The sequence below is a fragment of the Electrona antarctica genome, assembly GCF_951216825.1.
Source record: "Electrona antarctica genome assembly, chromosome: 14".
Lineage (NCBI taxonomy): Eukaryota > Metazoa > Chordata > Actinopteri > Myctophiformes > Myctophidae > Electrona > Electrona antarctica.
Window position 1 is genome coordinate 50,418,487 of NC_136795.1, and position 7,052 is coordinate 50,425,538.

The following is a 7,052-nucleotide window of genomic DNA, read 5'->3' on the forward strand; positions in this document are numbered from 1 at the left end:
AATATCTTCTTATGTATTTGACACATCAGTATGAGTGTATCCCAGATCATCAATGGATTGTTTGGAAAAGACCGTCAGAAGTTTGTCTCAGAGAGAGCTATCGTTCATTTGAAAGTAAGTACACAAAGTAGTGTTCAAAATTATTTATAATTAAATTATAATGGAACAGACACAATTTACTATATTGCATTATTCCATCATCAGGCAGCTAAAAGGTACTACATCTCACTCTTGGTTGGGAGAACGTCTTATGCCGAAAGGGGACACCACTTTGTGCTTTGGGTATGTACGGTTTCTAATACTCTTAATGATTAATACTAATTATTATAATCAAGGGTCCAAGAAGGCAAGAAATCACAAAGTGACTTTTTAAGGGACTTCTTCTCCTTCTTCTTCCGCCAAAAATATCAGTTCTGGCTGAACCGTGCAGTCGGTTTTCGCGAAACGCGGGAATCTGGTATAGGGCCATGCCAAACGGTGACTATGCGAAGCCCATGAACATTGGCCAAAGGGTGGCGCTATAGCACTCAATTGAAAATGCAAACTTTGTACGTGCACAGCTCATGAACCTTTTGGCCGTTGGCAATGACACTTTAATACACATATGTGTCTCCTCATGCAGAACAACTTTCGTGTTTTGACTTTTGACCTCTGACCTTTAGATCAGCCGCCATTTTGAATTATATGAAAAACTGTTAAAATGTATCTCCTACCAGGATCTTTGATGAAAATGCACGAAAACTTCTACACGTGAACTTTGGACCTGTGTGTTCAAATCCGGCTACTGACAACTCAGCCCATGGGTCTTATTTGTGCATATTGTTCTTATTGCGTATTGTCTTGTCTTTCTTGGTCCCGCCTTATCGCTGCCTGCAGCTATATTTATTATTATTATTATTATTGATGCCTAAAAATGTTGTATTGGATTAATATTATTTTTGTACACATAGGTTGTGGACTTTGAGAGCGAAGAGATCCGGTTGTATGACTCTATTGGCAATTACCCTGTCAGAAGTCAACAAATGGCCGTACTAGCGTAAGTTTGATTGAGAAATATGTTTAATTTTGTTATTGCTAAAGTAAAAAATAACTCTCACACACACACACACACACACACACACACACACACCTGTGTAAAACATGAAGCTAATGTAATTTTGAAACCTAATGAACTTCGAAAATATCTTTAATAGGAGTGCATTCAGGAATTTCACATCAGATCTCCGAACATGGCCTGTAGTCCAAACAATGCAGTGGCGCCAGAGCGATTCCTATAACTGTGGCGTTTTTGTCTGCCAGGTGAGTGAAATAATATTTGGAATTTCAAATTGAAGAAAATTACAGAAAAATTACAATTATACAAAATATGCACCCTACAGGCCGCAATGCATGACGTGCAGGATGAAACCGTCATGGATTTGACCTTGAATGGTCCCCATTTGGACAGTTTGAGGAGGTTCCATGCTAGCAAGGTCATTGACAAAAGCGAGAATCATCAAAGGGATTATTTTCACGTCATTGACCTGGTTTGTATTTTGTTCTATAATTATTGCAATGACGTACTATTTAATAATGGCATTAGATATTTATGGCATTAGATATTTATGTAAACCAACATTTTAATTCCAGGTAAGTGATGAGGAACAGGACGGCAATCCTGATGGAACACCTGCTTTGACAGCCTCATCTCCAGGATCGGAAAATCAGGTAAAAAAAAAAAAGCTCTGAAAACTGAGGCTGTTAAAATGATTTTTAATTAGAAATCTAAATTAAATATATAAAAGTGTAAGGCTAAATATGCAATTAACCACACATACCAACAAACCCAAACATGTTATTGTACTTAGACTGCAGCTGGTGAAGAAGAGATGGACATCCTACTAGCTGGAAGTACACAAACAAAAAGAAAGGTAATATACGGTTACAAAATGTTACAGTTGAAATTGTATCAACAGTGTTGTAACTACTGCAGTATTTTGTTTCCATTCATATAAGGTTGTTGGTGTTCGTCATACTGCAAACAAGAACTCTGGCAAAACTAGGGGTAAGAATACAATACATTGTAATTGATTCACTGAACAATAGTGCACATTCATTGTTTAATATAACAGTATATAAATAAATGTTTTAAAGGTATAGTTCAGCATTTTTAAACGTAAGCTGTATGAAATAATTCCACTCCACTATTAACATAGTGGATGCAACTGTATTCATTGATTGCCAGAGTCACCTGGTGGGAGTTCTGCTCTGGTTTTGGTCAATATTAAGTAAGGGGGGGGGGGGGGGGGGGGTAAATGAAGAGTAAATTAATCCACAAAACTAGCGTCATTTCTATTGTTGACTTACTTGTAAATCAACAATACAAATGACATTAGTTTTGTGAATTATTTAAATATGTGGCCCCCTGTTCCCCAAACATTGACAGGAACTACTTAATATTTCACTAAAACCACAGCAGAACACCCACCACGGGACTCGGGCAATCAATTAATGAAGTTGCAACCACTACAGTAATGACAAGTATTTCATACAGCTTTGGTGAAAATATTCGGAAGTATCCCTTTAATCTTTTGAACACCCATCACATTAAAAAAAAGAAACAGGCACAGGCTGCAAAACAGAAGAAAGAAGAGACCATGTCACCTAAAAAGGTGAGAACATTTTAACAAAAGAAATGAAAGAAAAATGTACCTCCAAAAACTACATGTGCTGAAAACATTGCTGTGGGAATAATACATATATTGTAACGTGTCATGAATTACATTAGGATAATACAGTTGTCTGTAGTGAATATTAGATTTTAATATGTATATATGTATATTAACATTTTCAATTCACTTTTACTTTCAATGAACACTTTAGCAAAAAGTGGACCTCAAATAATCTGACTCCGCAAGATGGGGCAGCAGAGAGTACACTGGGTTCCCCCCTCCTGCTCCCATCTCAGGCAGACTTGATAGAGACACACGGGGACTACAAATGTCACGCCCCCAAATGAGACAGCGGCCCCACTTCTGGTCCGTTTCAACTGTGTACTGCAGCTGCCAATGCAATCCCTATGAGAGGCATCATAAAATGCCCTAATTTCACTGGTTCATTACTGAGGTGATTTATTTTTGTGTTCTAATAAAGTGTCCCATATGTTTGATTTGTCCTTTTCAATGTCACATACCTGCCATCTCAATATACACCCTACAATGTACTATAATATACTCCATCAGTTTGTGAAAAGTGCTAGCATTGTAAATCTCAAGTCAAAGTGGTCGCACGGTATATACGTCACGGATGCATCCCTTGAGGTTTTCAATACCCAGATATATTTGTTGTATTTCGTTTTATATGCTATGTATTTGTTGAAAATGATCTAAACAGCATCTTGCAAGACTATTATTAATAGGCCTACTCATCTGGAGAATTCACTAGGTAGTTGAAAATGTCAGGATGTCACTCCTCCATTTAGCTGGGTTATTTTCCCATGCAACTATTCAGCAAAGTTAATTATACAACAAGTTGACAGCTGTAAAACACACCGTCGGAGCTCCGTGGTAGGTAGAACATATATAGTAAGCATGTGACATGTTCAAAATATAGACATGAATAATCGATCGGGATGTATATTGAGACTTCCACTCTTCAAAGTCGGCGCTCGTAGCCTCGTAAAGGCAGTGACGTCCCTTAAAAGCGCCAGGTTCTCTGTCTGCCGTCTCCCCTCTGCTCCGTTAACATTATGGGTAACTCATTCAAGTGGTAAATTACATGTGAAATACATCCTCTATTGAGAAAACAACAATATATGTTGACAAAGACACTTCATACATTTGGAAACATATTTTTATTCAAATCAATATAGTCTTCAGTTCATTTCATATTTTATAAATTGAGTCCACCCCTCGCATATCTAATACAAAAAAATATCACTTCATGTGCGAACAATGAAGAAACAAGACCTTGATACAATGTAAAATAGTCATTGTACAGCTTGGATATCAGTTTAGACATTAACATAGAAAAAACATGGGTTGAAGGCGTTGATGGAAAGTAATGGTGGCACACTAAATATTGACATTTTCACTGAAGGGTGTACTCACTTTTGTTGCCAGCAGTTTGGAATTAATGGCAGTGTTTAAAACCTTTAACCTTTAAAACAGGCGGAACAATTCCAACAAGCCCATGCAGCCACATCCAAAATGGTTAAGAAATGGGAGAGTTACCATTGGGGGGTCCCTGGGGGGTCCCCAGGGGTCCCCGAACCTTGAGACCCCCACAAAACGCCCCCAGGGGGGCGGCACGATTCCAACGAGCCCACCCCCGTTCAAAACGGTTGAGAAATGGGAGAGTTACCATTGGGGGGTCCCTGGGGGGTCCCCAGGGGTCCCGGAACCTTGAGACCCCCACAAACACCCCCAGGGGGGCGACACGTTTCCAACGAGCCCACCCCATCCAAAACGGTTGAGAAATGGCCGACTGACCGACCGTCGGACTTACCGACCGTCCGTCAGACTTACCGACCGTCCGTCGGACTTACCGACCGACCGTCGGACTTACCGACCGACCGTCGGACTTACCGACAGACCGTCGGACTTGCCGACCGACCGTCGGACTTGCCGACCGACCGTCGGACTTGCCGACCGACCGTCGGACTTACCGACCGACCGTCGGACTTACTGACCGACCGTGGACTTGCCGCCGACCGACCGTCGGAATAACGACCGACATCGGACTTACCGACCGCCGCGTCGGACTTACCGACCGCCGCGTCGGACTACCGACCGGAATGGATATCGTCCTTGCTGCACATCACCTTTCCTGTAGCCTACGATAACAAGCAAGGCTTTTGCACTCCTAAGCAACAGGTGCACCATAGGAGAGGGACAACCAAGTGCCCGATGTCATGAAAAATAAATAACAGTAGCCTACGATGAAACCCCTATGGGCAGTGACGGATCAACCCCTCTCAAGGCCCTGGCGCTTCACAAAATCAAAAGGCCCTACAGATTCAGCCAATTAATTAATTAATTAATTAACATGCATTTCGCCGTTTAGCGCATATCCACTACTGCCTGCGCTGCCCGCTGACACACAAGACACAGCCGCACTGGGCACAGCCTTTCCAACTTCAGTCTCTGCTAAACTATTATGTAAGGCCTAGGAGATTACTTTATGGTTATTAATACAGTCATTAACAATAAACATGCAGCAGCATGTTTTGTCTAAATTGTCTTTGTGGCCAACAAATGTAGCTACATTTGCAAACAGTGCTGTTGACCATGTTGTTACATGGTCCATATAACGTGTGTACCAACAGACAATGTCGATATGCTATATTAATATTAGAACGTTTTAAAGCTAGATTAATTATTGACGACAATGCAACCAAGTTGTGGTGGGTGCAACGTCACTGAAAACTTTCATAATAGCAAATTAGCAATTACATTAATTTACTCACGAGTGCTGAAATCGTGAAATGGAGGATGTAAGAACACACTTTTGTTGCATTAGAGCAGGGTAAATATGAAGTTTTGCGCCACGGTCTTGTGTTTATATTCCTCTTACATAGGCTGTAGGCTATGTTATTGTCGCAACAACAACACACGTTGGTCGGTCTGAGAGAGGGGGCCTTCCTGAGCGAGGGGGCGTCGCTTACTCGCTTCCCCTCTGTCGGAGGAGGAAGCGACGCGCAGCCGTCGGGAACCCCCCTATGGGAACCCCCCCCAGGCCGACTGCCCCCTTGCTGCTAGTATCAGGCTGCTACAGAAACTGTCAGACGAGAAGACCAAAAACACTAGCGGGGGTTCCTGTGTTGCGTTATATTTTTCGACAGAAGCAACAGTTGTACCTATAGTCTCGTACCGGGCCCTGCAAGCTTCGGGCCCTGGCGCTTAAGCGCCACCTAGTTCCATTGTTAGTCCGGCTCTGCCTATGGGACACATGATGGTCTGATCGGAAGATGATGGACATTCCACATTCCAGGAGGATGTGAACTGGGGTGGGGAGATGCAAAATGTCCCCAGGTGGTTCCACTCATCCTCAGCTATGGGTGCAAGAACAGGAGAACATGGTATTCCAGCTCAAAGTGGTGGAAAGTAAGCAGAATTGAGGAACCGTTAGCCACTACAATCAGCCAGACACACTCAACATTGTAGGGGTACAAGCCTGGGAAGTTGGGGCTAGATATATTGCCAGATGAAGACTATATAATTCCACCGCATTTTACACCTGAAAGTTATTAAAAATAAATAATAATCTGTCCGTTTAAAGAACTCTGGAAAATGCACACAGCATACCATGTATGCATTTGTTTGGTTCACATTCGCAAGAATTGGTTATCAACTTCAAGAGAGTATTACTAGCGCCCCAGCCTGTGTCCTCCGTGAGGAGGAAGCCCAACAAACCTTGGTGAGGCCTTTTAGGAGGGCCATTTATTTAGCGAATGCAAAGTCCTTTAGCCAATCGGTTGCCTCCTGGTCTGCTGTATGGAGGGTGATTAATCCTCCTTCCAGTCTTTGGAGAGGGCAAACTTCTATGATGTGCTTCATAGTTTGCTCCTCACCACACGCACACAGTGGGCTTGGGCTACTGCCCCACTTGTGAAGGCTGGCCAAGCAGGGGCCATGTCCAGTCCTGAACCTATTCAACGTAGACCACTGTCTCCTTGGGAGGGTGGTGCCAGGGACCTGTTGGTTGGGGTCTGACACCAGGTGTTTGTTTGAGACCTCATTGGACTCCCATTCCCTTTTCCAAGCTGATTGGATGGTGAAGTCAGCTGATGGGGGGTTCTTCCAAATTGGTCGTCTAGATGGGAGTCGAGCAGTGGGTGGGTTAAATATGTCTGCATGGATTGGTAGGTGGGGAGAGTCTTTGACCTTTTGAAGCATCCTTTGAGAGACTGCTGCTCGCCGGATATGTGGGGGGGCTATGTTTGATAATACTGGGAGCCAGGGGAGTGGTGTGGAGCGAATAGTCCCGGTTATGGTTCTCATGGTGGTGTTGAGCTGGGTGTCCACTTGGTGTGTGTGTGATGACCTAGACCAGACAGGGGCACAATATTCTGC